The following is a 16,642-nucleotide window of genomic DNA, read 5'->3' on the forward strand; positions in this document are numbered from 1 at the left end:
GTCCACTGACTTCGACAGGACGTACAAAAGAAAAAAGTTCGTTTCCAAGCTAGCAGATGCCAATGCGCATGTGCAACGCAATTGCTGGCGCGAGTAGATACGATGAGCAAACCCGCGCGATTTGGGCTCCCCCGTCTTGTAATACCAGTTTGAACCTCAAGAGGCAATAATGAGTGACCGTCGCTGATCTCATCCTACACAGTAAGATGAAGAAGTAGCGATCTTGTTGGGACAAATCAAAATAGGTCATTAGTGGTGATGACAACACAAATCGAAACAGTAAACAATCCTAAGGCGAATGATTTATGGCTCTGCTATGATTTTATTCTTGCTACCAGGGTCTTTCTAAATCTAAACTACAGAGGAAAGAGAAGTGAGGCCACAGGTGGAGCCGAAACCGCTGCTTCAAGCAGGTAAGTCACCTCAGCATCTACAGCCTCAAGTTGGTCATCCTGGGCATTTATCAAACTATCATTTCAAACGGATACCTTCACATGTTTTATTGGTATGTAAATAGTCATAATAAATTAATCACACAGTTGAGAACCAGTGTTCCAGCTAGCTGAGAGTTCAGAGGTGAGATGGCCTTACTGCTGCCTGGACGTAATCCGACTGATTTAGTCATTTAATCATGCATTCCATCCAGTTAAGTAGCTTTTATTCTAGTTTGTTCATTACAAAATGATGCAGTTCTACAGAACATCAATATACAGCAAAAAATAAAAAAATCCTTTCATCTTAAAATGAGAAGTTTGGTGAGAGTCTGATTGACATTTGTTGATTGCATCCTTTCACTGAACGGGAATGGAGGGAACATGATAGAGAGCGGAGGATGAGTCGCTCCACAGACATGAGAGGTGGAGAAAGGCATCAAATAGATGAGACACAGAGGTAATTCATCTGAGTTCTCGCAATAGAAGCGGAAGCCATGATCATTCCAAGATTGGTCAGCGCTTTTTTTTTTCTTTTTTCTTTTTTTTTTACCCCTGGGGGTAAAAATAACAACAACAACAAAGTTGAATGAGAAGTCAAATTGCATGTTTTGTTGTTTTGAAAGGATGTCTTTGCAATGGACTGGAGGCTTCTGGTTAAGACATCTGAGCTGGACTTCGTAGTTGAATCACCAGCTAAACACCGACAGTATAGGAGATGTTGGAGAGACATGTTAAATTGTGCCCTCCGTCACTATCATCAAAACAACAAATGGGGGACAACCTCTTTGAAAAATTCTCTATTTTCTCCAACTGGTCGATTTTCAGAGACTTTAAGAACACATTTCCTCTCAGAAGTCCCATTGAAGCTGTTCTGGCAGCGTTTGATGGCCCAACACGTTTCCTTTCATTTGTCACCCGTTTGAAACCAAGTTTACAACTACAAACATAAGAAACTGTTGTCATTGTGTTACCCAAGGTTTTTAACATTTGATGTCTTCAGACTAGGAATAATTGAATTTAGTCTGCAGCCCATTAATTAAAACATTCGTTATGTCTGTTATAGTTACAGAAGTCTGTATGACCCGGATAATTACTCTGAACAGTCACAAATTTCCTCATCAGACTGATGTCACTTTCATGACTGAGATTAAAGACTTTGTCATGTAAACTAGAAAGGGCCTGAGTTATTCGGCAACCAAGTGCCAGTTTCAGCCCCCCCCCCTCCCCCCCAAGACCCCAATAACTGGTCTTTGCAACAGGTTCATTAAAGTGTAAATTGAAGTGTTTGGAACTATGGAGTCAAGAGTCCTTCTCTTAATAAGTGTCATTACCACACTGGGCTCAGTGCGAAGCTAAGCAATGATTGATGTTAGTGGACCAATAATCTGTTTATTATTTCCCTGCTGGCAGTTGCTCTGAGAGCTGTAGACATGTTTAGGAGGCTGTCTGGGAAAGCAGATGGATGTGGGAGGAGGAGGAGGAGGAGGAACAGGGGAGGGGGCTTGGTTAACTAGAGGTGGGGTAAAAAGTATATAAACTTCTTACACTTTATGAGATGTCAAAAAAAAAAATCTGGATCCTGGGACTCATCATGAAGGAGAGAATTGAGGAAGCAGACTTGCCCACAATTTGAGAAATCGGGTAGTTGGAGTTTCTGGATTGTAGCCAGAAGTAGATATGTGAGAAACACAAAGCACAATATCCCCTCATAAATGATGCATATTTTGAATTATTCTTGTTAACAATGTTGGGCTGGGTCCAAATATGTGGGTAGCATCAGCAGTAACAGCAATTTGAAGCAGGAGAGTATGAACAAAATGAGTTTGGTATTATTCTACTGTCAGAGGGGACTTTTATAATGGATTCATAGGAATCAATTTTGGGAGACGAGGGATACTAATGATGTAGATGAGTGTAGAACACATGCTCTATCCTGTTAAAGGACAGTTAAGCGGTCTGAGACATTCAAGGCATCAGGATCCGTACAGTCTGTGTGCAGAGCTGCTGGAGGAGGTAGTGTTAATGACACAGGAAGAGTTTGGAAACGTGCTCGCAGCTCCGGCTGCAGTCCAGATGTCTGCAGAGAGATGGCAACACACATGTCTAATAAATACAGTATAGACAGGCAGAGACTGCTGGCATGATCACTTACAATTTGTATCAAATATTTAACACTGTGCGCTTTAGTCATAGTTTGACGTGTGCAAATGCGGTGGATATAATCATCCTTATTTAATGAAACAATGAATCACATGACTACTTTTATGTAAAAGGGATCATTTGTGCTGAGGATTATCGTCTGATTCTGCAGTTCCTGTGCAGCAGTTAAGCTCATTATTTTGGTTTTCAGGACCACAAGTTTACCACAACTTTGACAGCAACAGTTGTAGTGACTAGTTGGTAAACAAGCGTGAGAAAAAACAATTGTAGATGTGCTACAAAGGCTGAATTTTAAATTGAAGACGAATCTAAATTAATGCGAACGTTCTTCTGTATGTTTACAGTCTATTTCTGCTAAATGCAAGGGACCAAAAAAACAATATTTGTGAGGTTTAATAGTCAAACTAATATCATGAGTTGTGCTTAGAAGGTAGATCATATTCTGAGCGTATCATTCTACATTTTTTTGCTTACTGCTGTGTCTGTCTCTGACCCTTACATACAAAATTGGACTAAAACTCATGGAATAAATCACATTAATTTAACATTTGCTTTAGACAGCTAGTAGAAGCTTAAAAATAGCACATTAAAAAAATGGGATTCGGAAACTTGGTAAAAGATGCTTGCCAGCATTCATTAGATAACTGTGAGTGTAAATGTCAGCTCCAGCTATATCCAGTTAGCCTGCAGCAGCTATGGTGCTCATAGTTGTCAGAATCCATGTGATTCTATAAAACCTTCAACACATGACTGTTTACTTGACCAGCATGTCAATTATTTAAATAGTAAAAAGCTACACCTCCAGACTGGTAACACTCATTGACCTATCAAAGGAGCGGTCTTTTCTCTTTCAAGAAAATGTGGCCCCTGGCTATGACATCCTGCACAGTATGTAATTATACTCATTTAAATGGCTAAACATAGAGGAGTTGAAAGAAATGGCATTCTTCCTTAGCAAGTTTGGACATGATAGAGACAGATAGAAAAACAAGACAGTGAAGATAAATCACAGCTGTGATAAAGACAGTTAAATATCACTGACAGGTAGCAACAACATAGACATGATCATTTCTAGTCCTTAAGACGGGGTGGAATGTAGCCCAAGTGATGAATGAGGGCACATACCGGATTAGATATTTAGTGAAAGATCTCTTCAGGATCAGATTCACTTTCTACAAATTTAAACAAGTATTTTTAACAGCGTCCTGGGTTTATTTCCTCAAGCCATCATGACCAGGCTACTGTACACTCATACAGAGTTATTTCAAGGACGAATGGAAGGTTTCTCGCCAGCAGCTACAGCTGCGACGCTACAAAGATGGATTCCGACAACTTTATTGTGCAGACACTATTTCACAATGAATATTTCTCTAACCAGTTGTATTCTGTTTTTTTATTAAATCAGATACAAATCCACTGCTAATTTGATCACTTCAACCTTGAACCCGAAAGGGCTCACTGTTCTTGGTGTTACAAATCCACGGCCACAGATTGGGAAACTGGGGGCACAAATCAGTGTATGTACGGATTAGGAATCTGAGCACGTTGCTTAGTACACCGGCAGTACAGATTTGTACCTCTCTTTTATTTTTATCAGCTGACACCAGGGAGGCTTTGTTGTGTTTTGCCTAATAGTGAATTAATTAGATTCTACTCTGTATAGACTGAGAAATGAGTGGATTTGATGATAATGAAGGAAAATGGCTACAAAAACACATTTTGCGTTTAACACTGAACAGTAAAACACTCGACCTGGCTCTTTTTACATAATTCAGCATCTGTCATTGTCATGTCACTCCATTTTCATTGATTGTTCTCTTTGTTCTGTGACAAACAAACCAAAAAAAACTATCCTTTAAAAAGCAGTGTTGAGGCAGGCAGAGACCAGCAGTCTCCCTGGCAACGGTGCAGTTACCGTAATGCCACATAATGATTTAATGAGTTCAAACTGCAAAGTTTCAGGTCACCGACAGGCACTTTGTAACAATAACATGAAACATGACATTCGGTTCATTATTGATGCTTGAATGTCTCCGTAGCATTTTAATATTACAGCCCTACCGGTGGCCTGCAGGCCAAATCCGTCCCTGAAGCAACCTTCAAGTGACCCGTGCAAGCTTGAATTAAATAGGCGAAGTTGCACAAGCCTTCAGAACTTCCTGCAGACACTGAGTGCAGCACACTGTATAACCTTGCAAAATTAGGTTACAAAACCCCGATGTTACTGAACACAATGTTTTGAACACATGTTTTCTGACAAAGAGGTGCAGCCAGGAATTGTTCTGAGTGGCTAATGGGGAGCAAAATAGCACTCAATCAGTCACTGAGTATCCAGTGAATGCTTTGTGGTATTTTAAGAATATAATGTTCATAGGCACCAGATTAAGAAATACTAAGATTCACACCACTTTGGTACAAATGTGGTCCTTTAGTTCGATAAATCATTTCATTTTCGAGAGACAGGTATGTGTCCTTTATAATTTTCTTGGATAAATTGCCACAAAGTACATTCTAGCAATGCAAGGCAGTTAAAGTACACCATGCATGTACTCTGCTTGACTTTGCACCTGCTATGTGCATGCAGCCGTCTGTAGCTGCATCTCACGTATGTGTTTTGATGAGTTTTCCAAGGAAGTATGATAGTCCTCCTTGGCAAAGGTCATAAATGTCTTTTGCAGTTTGTTTCATTGATGACGTCTTGTCATATTTAGTTTTTCAGCTGAAAGTATAAGATTGGCCAGTCATTCGACCTGGCATCATTGATGCTGGCTTGCACAAAATTGAAATTCTCTGCTTTTTGTGTGTCAGAACTATTTATGAGGAAGGCATTTTTAAATTAAGTCACTTGTTATCTTCGTTGAGGTTGTAATGTTAAACTTACAGCAGCTGTGGATGCATATTTAGATACCACCAAAAGAGAGGGATTCGATACATCAAGACCAGGTTAGTGACCAAATGACCCATGTGACCTGAGGCGAGTGTCCTCAAACTGCTCTGCTACTTTGTCCTATAATCATAACAAACTAGACACTCCGGGGTGTGCCAGTGGGCTGCTCCAGTAAATGCATGGAGTGACATTCACAGACTTGTAAATCCCCCAACCTGGCAAAGCTTCACACACAGACACAGAACCAGTAGACAGAAAGACACACAGAGGTGGAAATGGAGGTCAAGGGATATAAACGGGGGGGAGGTGGTGGTGGTGGTGCCTCTTGAAGGATGGAGTTCGACAGTAATCCTCTAACCTGGCGGAGGGTCCTGCCGCCGACTGTTTGTTTCAGATTCTGTCTGGGAAAGTGACCTATAAAGTCTAAGAAAACTCGGAGAGAAAAGAAGGTTATTAGTGAAGATTTTCACTCATGTAGAAAAATAAACCAGATCAAACTGATTACTGGAACATATTTATAGAAGAAGAAGCTGTGAAACGTTGCACAGATGCTCAAGTCATCAACTTTGGCAAGATTTTCCAAAATACAGACAACCGTCATCTGATAGCTTGGTTTGCTGATCACATGGACATTCTGTAAGACTCACTTGCCCCTCGGTATCTGAGTGTGCTTTTCACATTACTTACCAAAGGAAGTCAACGACAGCGCAAGTTTTTTGAAATGTCCGCTCTACTCCGGGTAAAATACGTCTCAAAGTTGTCTCCATTTCCCCTCTTAGGGTATTTTTCTTCTCACTCTCAGAGCCTGTCAGGGATCATTTAGCTGGGTGTGTCCTTTCACTGCACATTTCACTTTTTTTTTAAAACAAACTGGAGCTTTATTAATGAGCCAGTTTCTCCCACTTTTATTTTCCACCTACTTTGGCACAGGGTAGTGGCCAAGATAATAATTCTTACTAAGAAATGAAAGTATACCAGAACTGCAACTCAGGTTTAGAAGAAAAATCAAGCGTGATGTACCAAAATAACACAAAGACAAGACCAAGTATTTTGTCTTTGGCTGCAATGTTCCCCACCCTTTGTTGCTGAATATCTTTTATTACAATAACTAGATAAACCAAAATTCTCAAACTGTCACCTAAAAGAATGCCAGTCCAGCTCACAGATGGTCTGGCCCAGCGTCATAAAAAGCTCAGCAGCCTGCCAGCAGCAGCAGCAGCAGCAGCAGCAGCAGATACACACATTAAATAACAGGTGGTTTCATTTGCACACTTTATTTTATTTATTTCCCTTTTTTTTATATGTACCTCCCCGACTCAGCTCCTGTCCAACTAAAGAAAAGCTTTGCGGTGCTAAAAGTGTCTTGTGATCATTTATGATCTGTCCGTGCATGTGCGTGTGAAAGAGGAAGACGGTGTTGTGCAGCATTTACGGTTTATTTGTGTGAGTATTAAGCTGGCATTTGATTCACACCGTCCGTTAAATACAACATTACACTGTTTTTCCACCGCACATTCCTTTGTACATGCAGGTTTTTCAAACTTGGGTAAAAAAAAAATACCGGTAGACAAGTTGCCTTTGCATTTCTTCAGTGTATTTTTTTCCCTGGGCCACACATTCGACGTCATGAATGTGTGGCCAGAGTAAGTTAACAGTGTATAAGACTTGGTGTTTTGGATGTTACAATTTTAGGCTTTTCGCTTCGGTCTATTCGTCAAACTCAATACAGACAACAATGTTACAAAACATGCTTCTCTGCATCGACCGTAAATTACCACATTCACCCATGTTTTGCATTTTCATCAGTGCCAATTGGAGCTGATTAATACCTGTGTCAACTGCAGGGTCATGTGACCTGGGACAGAATGTTGATTAAAACCTTTCCCACTACAGACAAAAGCCAGATGTTAGCAGGGGTTTTTTTGGCCAGTGGAAAAAGAAGCTGTTGTCCAACATGCTGCTAAGTCATTTCTTCCGGAAAGACTTAGAATAATGACGGGCAGCATCAGGTGATGTCTGACATTTTGTATGAAATAGGATGATCAGAGTAGGAGGAGCTGAAAAATGAGAGAAGAGGAATGTGAAGACTGAGAGGGTGGGAAAAAAGGGAAAACTAGGTGAGAGGGAGGAGGCAACTGAGGAGGTGAGGGGAGTGGGTAAGAAATTCCTTCACTGATGTGAGGTTTCCTTCCTGGCTAAATGCTCTAAACATGGAATGTCGCAAGTGACTGAGGGAGCACTTATTAGGCTACAATGTATTGTAGACATCTTATATTATTTGTGACACCTGGCCTCTGTGTATTTAGAAGAAAAAAAACAAAACAAATGTTCCACTCTGCCCCTGTTTCTCTTCTCATCTTCCCTGCTGCCTGCCAGAGTGTCTCGTCATGAGAAGAGAGTTGGGTATGCCAAAAGGAAATAGCTCTAGCAGTCATGCATCCAAAACTACTAAGAGCTGCTGCAGCGGGGCTCCCTCAGCTCCAGCAGAAAGCTGCCATTGACTCTAAATGCTCCATAAGTCTTCTCTGTCCTCACTATTTGCATTTCAACAGTGTTTGCACTTGCACTGCATTGTTCGCCGTTTAAAAATAATAATAATAATAATCTTTTACTCTCGTCACTTTCAATTAAAATTAGCTTTTAATATTTACCTTGACTTTTATTGTCTTCTTTTTTGTTTTTGTTTCATTTTCTTTGGTGGAAGACAATTTAGTTTATAGTTTAGAGGGTTTTTATTTTTTTCTCATTTTGCTGTCTTTGTCATTTACCACTGGTTACCAACATTGTTCAACTGTAGCTCCTTAAAAGTTAAGCCTGGATACCCCGAGAATGGAAACCAGCAGTGATCCCGCTGGTAACAAACTTCCTGTGTAAAAGTGGTTTCTCCTGCACAGTAGACCTTTCAGAGTCATTTAATCATCATTGAGTCAAACTGTTCAATGAACAAGGGCACTGCAGTTTCCTCCAGTCAATCACACATGTATTTTCCGAATACACAACTACTCCCAAATGTGTGTACTATTTCACTGCTGAAAATACTCCCAAAATAAAACATCTACTCCTGTTTGAGTTGTGTCTGCCGAAAACTAAAGTACAAGGCTTTTGGACCGACCGTTACATTTTCTTTCTCTTTTTTTTTGCATATTTAGAGTTAAGTGTCTCCATTAAATCACAAGAAAATGTGATGGAAATTTGGAATCTGTTTGAGAGCTACTTTATCATACTACCTCTTACCAATAATTGGACAAAAAAAACCAAACCTTTCCTCCTGAGTACCCCCGTCATGACCACCAGTGCCTGTAGGTGGCGCACTCTTCCTGGCAGTAGCTCTAATTGAGCTGTGCTGCTCAGCATGGAGACCTGCGGCTCTGGCCCACTGTCTGCTGTCTATGAGCCCATTGTATCAGTGAGGTAAAGATAGCATCTCTCAGTAGACATCACCTCCGTAGACAGAGTACCCAGTGTTCACATCCAACCGGCCATGAATGAGAGCTCAGCGGCTAGCTGAATGTCTGTCTCTCTCTCTCTCTGTCTCTGTCTCTCTCTCTCTCTCTCTCTCTCTCTTTATCCCTGTCACTTGGATTTCTATGTCTGCTTTTTCATCCCCCTTCTGGTGACCCCAGCCACTCCTGTCTCTTACTCTTTTACTGTCTCTGGCCTAAATACACCGAACCACTGACCTCAACACACTTGAACAGGTGATAATTCTTCCTTTACTTTCAAATAATAATTACATCAATCGGCTGCCAACACGTGATGAGAGACTGACATGATCATCCATCTGTTTCCATAGTAACTGGCTCTCCTGACAGTCGACAAGGCCAGCAAGCGAGCCAAGGGTCAGGCTAGGTGTGTATTAAGCTGTCATCACACAAGGAGAGCAGCTGATGAGGCATCTGTAGGAGGGAAGTGACGAGGGATGAGGGAATTGTGTCTGTCAGACTGAGAGCTCTACTTATCTCTCTCTGCAGCGTCCGTGGCAGTGATCGCTGAAGCCCGTCATACAGTCAGTAATTCAAATACCACACAGGTCTGAAAGACAATATTCTACACGGCTGGGGTCACTTTTCAGTCCTTTGCTTCATTTCTTTACCTGGGGTAAGATTTTGTAGGTTCTCTTTGTTTAAGAACATCAATGATTTAATTTGATGTTTTATAATAATTCCTCACGAACGAGCTGCAGGGTTTTGGCTGGAAGCAGGTGTCTGCTGGCGCAGGAAATCTACTGTTAACTGTAAAAGAGCAGCAAGAGTGAATCAAACATTCAAAATTTCAGTGTAGAGCTCATATCTTGTCCCAACTTGTTTAATTGTTTTGTTCTTCGGGGCACACATGGTTATAATCAATGGAAACGTGGTCAAATAATCAAAAATAATCCTTTAGTTTAAGTGAAAATCCAATCACTGAAATTAATTTCAAAAAAGTAAGAAGATATTCATGACCGATTAGAACATCGGCTCTGCTGTAGCCCTCTCTGTCATTACTCTTTTGGCTGTAAAACGAAGGCTGAAGGATTGTTTCGGACGTTACACAACTCTCTGAAATGACTTGTTTCACTATCAGAATTGGATCCATGTGGTCTGATGTCATTTGGAAACCTTACTAATGCAACACGATTACATTTTTTATCCTTGCTCAAGTTAGCACAGAGCTTAAATTTCACATAAATAGGAAATGAAGGGAGTCTCATGGGGCGACGATGAGCATGAGCTGATGCATGAGGCGAGGACTGAATTTGCAAGGGCTTGAACACAAGGAGTGTTCATTTGTATGTAAATGTGCTGCACTATAGCTTTAAAACGTAAAAAAAAAAATTTACTAAAGGAAACATTTCTGTTGATCTTTTCTTTAACTGCCAAAATAGTGGTTTAACTAATAAAGTTTTAAAAAGTTAAAGTATTAATCCGTAAAACCACAAGACTTCCCAGTTACAGCAGCTCTGAAAAAATTCAAACCTAATTAGTTCCTCTGCTGTGGACACTTTGATCTCCAGTCCCATGAAAACAGACACTTTCAGATGTTGATATCAACAGTGGCGGCCTTCAAGTTCCTCCAGCGCTGTAGGTAGCACACCAGGACAGAGAAATGTCTTCCCCTCATCAGGAAACAGGATGTGCCAACTAAGGCGACTCAGACGCCCAAACAAAATAAAGTTGTTGTTTTTTTTCCCCAAAAAAACAATATTAGGAAAGCGGAATTTCAGGGGCCACCCAAAACTGTTTGACCCTTTTGATCATTACTGCATCCTGGTATCGTTTCAGAAGCAGAGCTGGGTCCAAGTGAAGCAGATTTTCTCCAAAATCTTTCAGATGATGAAGAGAGGATGATTTAAAAAAAAAAAGAATATATAAACTGTATTAATCCAACTTTTAGACTTGGTCCATTCCACATTTTTTCGCTGGTGTTTTTACTGAAAAGTAAAATATTTCTCCAGTAGCCGAGTCATAATGCCGAATATCCACTCACTGGCTCGAGGCAGTTCTGCCATAAATCCTGGATTTATAAATAAAATAAAGTCCCGTTTTGATTGACATTGTCAGAGAGGTGCTATTATTGCTATGGGTGACCCACAGTTTGATTGACATACAGTATCTATGAACCTTATAAGTGTTAAGTGTAAACCATTAACAGGTCTCATTGACTCCAGCTCATTATGAAAAGTAATGATGAAATAAGGAGGAACAGTGAGTTCAAACTGAGGTCAGATTGACAGAAATGCCAGTCAAGTGTTTGATGAAGCTCACGGACATCAGAGAAGCAGCCTACTCAGCTGATCTGAATCAGTGTAGAGGCTTCAGCTGCGGTTACAGAGGTTGCCATGGTGATGATAACTGATTCGTATCTACCCAATGAGACGAGATGTAACAGAGAGAAACGCTCAACATGGCTTATTACTCAAACATTGTGCTCAATTAGATTTTATATTGCGGGAGATGGGAGGTGTGCTTGCAGTGTCAAAACAGTCTCTGGAGCACACTCAGACTTGCCCTAGTTTGTATGCACAGTGCTGAAGCACAATTGTCCCGACTCCCCCACTGCATTGCTCCAGGCCCAACCTGACCTGAGTGAGCTTAGGTCATCACTCAGCTGTAGAGCCTGATATTAGTTTAGGAACCAGTGTGCCAGGATTAATTCAGACAGGATAAAAAAAAGGAGAACATCCAAGTTCCACTGTTCACACCCCGTCATGTCTGCAGCCCAAACTGTAGGTTTACTACTCGTTTAACATACAGTGAGTGGGTGAACAACAGGTGACTGACATTTAGTAGGAAAAAAAATACTCTCATCCTCTTATTTTGATGCAGAATCACTCATTTGTAATACAATTTTTCACACTCCAGCTGCTGGTCTACACTCACTCTCTGCATGCATGGCTGTAATTCACTGGGTCACCATGCGTGTTGTGTGCTCGCGCGTGTGTGACTACTCCTTGCTGAAATGTACCTATAACGTGCCAGAGCCAAGGGAGCGTACTGTGCCTTGGTGCAGTCGCACTAGTCAACGAACTGGACTCTGGGGAACTAACCAGCTTCGGCAGAATATGGATCACCCAGTGTGAGTGTCAGTGTGCTGCCAAACCCAAAATTAGGAGCAACCACAGAGAGCGACTGACTCTCTACCATCAAATAACAGGTTTCATGTTTACTCTCCATCATATAGTGATTTAAGCTTATTACTTGTTAATTAAAGATAAGTGAGTCCTTGATTAGTTCCCGCCTCAATGTTTGGTGTTTCTGAAAATAAAATATTTGAAATGATACAAATACCAAATTTCAAGTTATTTGAAATCATCTGTTCAGTTCTACACAGCAGCATCTTGATGTCTGGGGGAGCAGGAGGGCAAGTAGGTCCCCCTGGCCTCCAAGGCCATCTGATCCCTCTGCTGATGGAGGAATAAGATCAGGGCTTTCATTTCATACCTCTGCACTCTGTGGTGCAGATGCCTGGTTCCTTTGGCCCATGTCAAGATCTAAAAGTGGCTCACAGCAAGTAGGACCTTAATCCACAGTGATGGAGACGTCTCCTGGTCTGTTGTCTTTGCAGGTTTGCCCCTTGCTCTGTTTTCAGCATCGGGGAAACGTGTTCCATTACAGGAACATGAATAGTAGCTTTGTTGGTCTCCCCCAAGACGACCACTACCTCATAACCACAAAATAACATCTCTAAACTGTTCCTCTCTTACTGAGCCTTCTCATTCTTGTTCTCTGTAAACAATTGCTCATTATTTAACTGTAGATGGAAATATGTATCTTTATCTGACTCTCCCATCTTTTTTTTCTTCTTGCTCCCTCTGATAAAAAAAAGAAGTCCAGGGCAGGACTGGTAGAGCTTTGATCCAGATGGGGCCGCCTGACAGCATGAGTAAGTCCCAAGAGCCGGGCTCAACAAAGGATGCTCAGTCCTCCAGTCCTGACCAACCTTATTTGATTTAGAAAAGGAAAGTCTGTTTTCATCCCCCATGTGTCAACTTCAGCACATTCTTACCCCAGAAACTCCCATATGATTTTACGCAGCTGATGTAGAGATTTAACTTAGATGTAAACACATCCCTAAAGAGCCCAAACCTGATGGAACCATGTTTTCTGGTCTGGATTAGAGGTTCCATGGCTTTTGTTTTAATTGATACATATGAATCCATACCATGATGATGCACAGACCCCAATTTTTTTTGGCCAGTTGCCTGCTCAGTTGCTAAACTGGGACTCGTCACAATAAATTGCATATGTTTCACAGCTGCGACCAGTTTTCCCATTCCAGTGGTTACATTTGAGCTCTGAGGATGTAAAACTAACCTGTATTTCTCAAAGGGGGGGGGGGGGGGGCGGGGGACCAAGAACTTTAAGAGTTGTAGTTTTATTTCTATTAATATGTATTACATTAATGATCTCCTGGATTAGCAACTAAGTTTTTGCTGTTAGCAACAGATTTTATTATCACCCAAAAAAGATGAATTCCTCCATTGAATAATCTTTCTTCCACGCTAACAGTTGATTGACAGGAAAATGGACCAAAGAGCAAGAGTAAAAATCTTCTCAAAGACTTTTTCAAAAAATTTTCAAACAAGTGATATGTCAATTAGAAGATGGGCCAAAACATTAGATTATCAAAATTAGTCTAATCAAAGGTTGAAACGTAAAATTGATGAAATACTGTTTGGAGTGTTTTGTCGTAAACTTGTTAAACGTTGTTGGCCAACAAGAGAAATAATTCCATCAAAAACTCTGGAGCTGAAAGTCTACAGCAATAGTTCATACAAAGAAGAATGAACAGAGAATACATTCATTCTACCTGCTTTCCCCTGCATCCTGCAGAGATAAAACACGTTTATTGCTGCTGTGGATCACGTCGATCAATCACATTCACTCATGTCTGTCACTGACATTTTACATGCAATGAAAAACGCTCTTGTTTTGGGTGATCGGTTTGGTTGATTTTGTTAATGGAGAGAGAAAGAGAGGTCAACAGCTAGGTGAGACACATTTGCTCTTTGTAAGAGAACGAGTGGCACAGCCGGCAGTGCTTTCCAACTTTCCACGTGAAGCGGATTTTGATCATGAAACCAGAGAAATGTGTAACTGGATGGATTTCCAAAGATCTACGGAGAAGCCTGCGCTACTTGCACTGACAAGACACCACATGTTATCATTTCAGTGGCAACAGGTGGAATGAAACGTTCTGTTTTTCTCCTCTCTTGTGTAATGGGTAACTCGGGTATATCCCGCCTCTACTCTCTGTTATTGGTCCAAAAACGAATGGCACAAAGGTTCACTTTGATGCAGCAGGTGATCACCTCTTTAGGTCTGACCAGTTGGTGGCCTTTTGGTCTGGACCCAAGTACAAGTCACCTCTCATTCCTGTTATTGTAGTTCAGACCTAACAAGGAAGCTGCAACAACACCCTAATATTCACTACACCTTTAATTTTGTTCTGGTTTTTATCCTGAGTTAATCTCAGTTCACACTGAATTGCAGTTTGATGCTGCATCTAGGAACTTGATTAGAGCAGTGAGAGTGAATCAAAGCAGTGAAGCCTCAGGCTGTAAAGCAAACGGAAGCCATAGAACATGGCTGTAGCCCTGAGGGTTCATCAAGGGACCTGCTTGACAAACAAATAGTAGCATGATTGATAGTAGAGTCGTTCAAGAAAACGTCCACAACAAAGAAGCTGCAGCACTGATGGGGCTGGACAAGGACAACAGACGTCTAACAAATCATTCAACACTATTTACACCTAAGAAGGTTGGTCATAGCATCAGTGGTCAGAGAGGTCACTATGACTGACCCCTGTTTGTGGGAGGGCCATCAGTATCCAGGGACATCGCTTGGAAAGGCACGACCGATTTGGCAAAAGGTTAGAGGGAGACAAACAGAGCAGAGGGTCAGTTTGTTTGGGATTCTTGACGGGAGATAGCGGTTCACAAAGCCTTTCTAATGGGAACCAGCTGACCGCTAATAAAGCCATAACCAGGCCGGGGCTATTTGCTTTTGTTGTGGACCTTTAGAGGAGAGCTTCTGTTTATTGTATTTTATTCTCTCAAGCCCCTCAAAAGGAGGCAAGAGAAAATTATACTGGGGCCAGTTTACTTTGAGTCCAGCGGATTTCATCAAGCTGCTGTATGAGTTTTCCCAGAGCAAGAGATTTGCTGATACACCATAAAGTGAAAGCATCAGGGAAATCCTCTTGATTTACTGATCTTGTTCAACACTTCAATTTTAGATTTTTCTTTTTTTTTTTTTTGTAGTTTACTTTTTCAAAATATTTGTCTATCTCTTGACCATATGTAGCAGCTGGTCAGTTCAATTTGAAGGTGTTCCACATGATGTAAAAATATAAAATTCTAATACGATTTTTCACTGCTGTGGAGGAATGTATCGAAAATAATAAGGATTTTGCATTATTCAAAGAGTAATTTATTGATGGCCCTAAACAGAAACGGCTATGGTAAGGGGCAAACCTCTGGAGGTTCATTAATTGTCCTTTTACTGCAACATGGGGTGAAACCAACTAGATGAATTTGATACGGAATCTAAAGATGGCGTAACTTGATAACTCAGTTACTGGGGGACAAACTCATTCCTTGCAGTCCTGTAACCTGCATAAAACACACCACATAAGCAAAATGTGGAATAAATAGTTTAATTAGAAGATTAAAGCAGTTCTGAATCGAGTGAATTTTTGTTCATTTTCTGGATAATTCAAGTACTCTTAAGTTTTTGCCTTGTAAAGTATAAGAAATGTGAACTGAAGCTTCATCCTCTCACTGGTATTATAGTCCTGGTTAGAAGAGAATCATGACCAGATTTGCCCTCTTTTATGTCTGGTTTCCTGGGTATGGACCTCAGTGCTGTTCATCCAAAACCAACTCATGTTCAGTTTATAATGAGAGGCAACAGATAAAGGAAAATTTGTTTCCTCTCACAAGCTTCACATCTTTTATTTTTGCCCCGAAGTGAAACAAGAGTGTTTTGTTTTGTCTGAGCCTCCACTGTTGTTGCAGGGAATGTCGGTGTTCCTTTCAGAAGATGCTTGATTAATTTTTGGAAGTAGTCCAAGACGTTGTACTTTTTGAACCGTGGGTGAAAGTTTTGAACACATATCATCTAGAAGCCTTTGTAACCCCACGAATCATGTATCTGACATACATCTCAAACGTTTTTAATTGCTTTATGTATCACACAAGAACCACAGAATACATACTGTACACATCGAATATGGGTCAGGTCACACTCTTGTCAAAAATCTAGATATCTACAAACATTGTATGTAGTCAAAATGCACTAATTGAGCATTAGTAATTAACTGTGTCACTCTGATGCCACTGGTCATAACAGAAATATTTAACATGCTACTCTGAATAACATCAATATTTTCACTGTTTAAATTATTTCACCGTTGAATTGTTTACTCTGTAATCAGAAGTATCCTGCGAGCAAAAAGAAAAAAGTTTGTTATTTTTCCTTCCCTTTCAGTGATTTGCTCACTTATACATTTCCAACTGTTGATCACAACTGGAAGCAGTTATAAATGTTTAATTACTTCTTGGACGTCAGTGGATGTGGACGCTCCGTGTGAAGAGCTGCGAGTTTTCCAACATGAAGCTCAAGAGCCATGTGACTTGAAATTGAGGGGAAATTGAAGGGGAAATTAAAACCTATTTAAG

At 40.7% G+C, this 16,642-nt stretch overlaps 1 long non-coding RNA gene across 1 annotated transcript in view; it reads left to right on the plus strand.

Annotated features, from left to right (window-relative positions):
• Window positions 1-246: 246 nt before the first annotated feature.
• Window positions 247-16,642, plus strand: part of LOC147268304 (uncharacterized) — a 36,189-nt gene continuing 19,793 nt past the window's right edge. The window contains exon 1 of the long non-coding RNA XR_015112308.1: window positions 247-413. This is a non-coding gene — a long non-coding RNA (uncharacterized LOC147268304). The remainder of the gene's footprint in view (window positions 414-16,642) is intronic.

This window comes from Aulostomus chinensis, chromosome 3 (genome assembly GCF_037954235.1).
Source record: "Aulostomus chinensis isolate RoL2024-O1b breed Wild chromosome 3, RoL_Achi_v1.0, whole genome shotgun sequence".
In the NCBI taxonomy this organism is placed as follows: domain Eukaryota; kingdom Metazoa; phylum Chordata; class Actinopteri; order Syngnathiformes; family Aulostomidae; genus Aulostomus; species Aulostomus chinensis.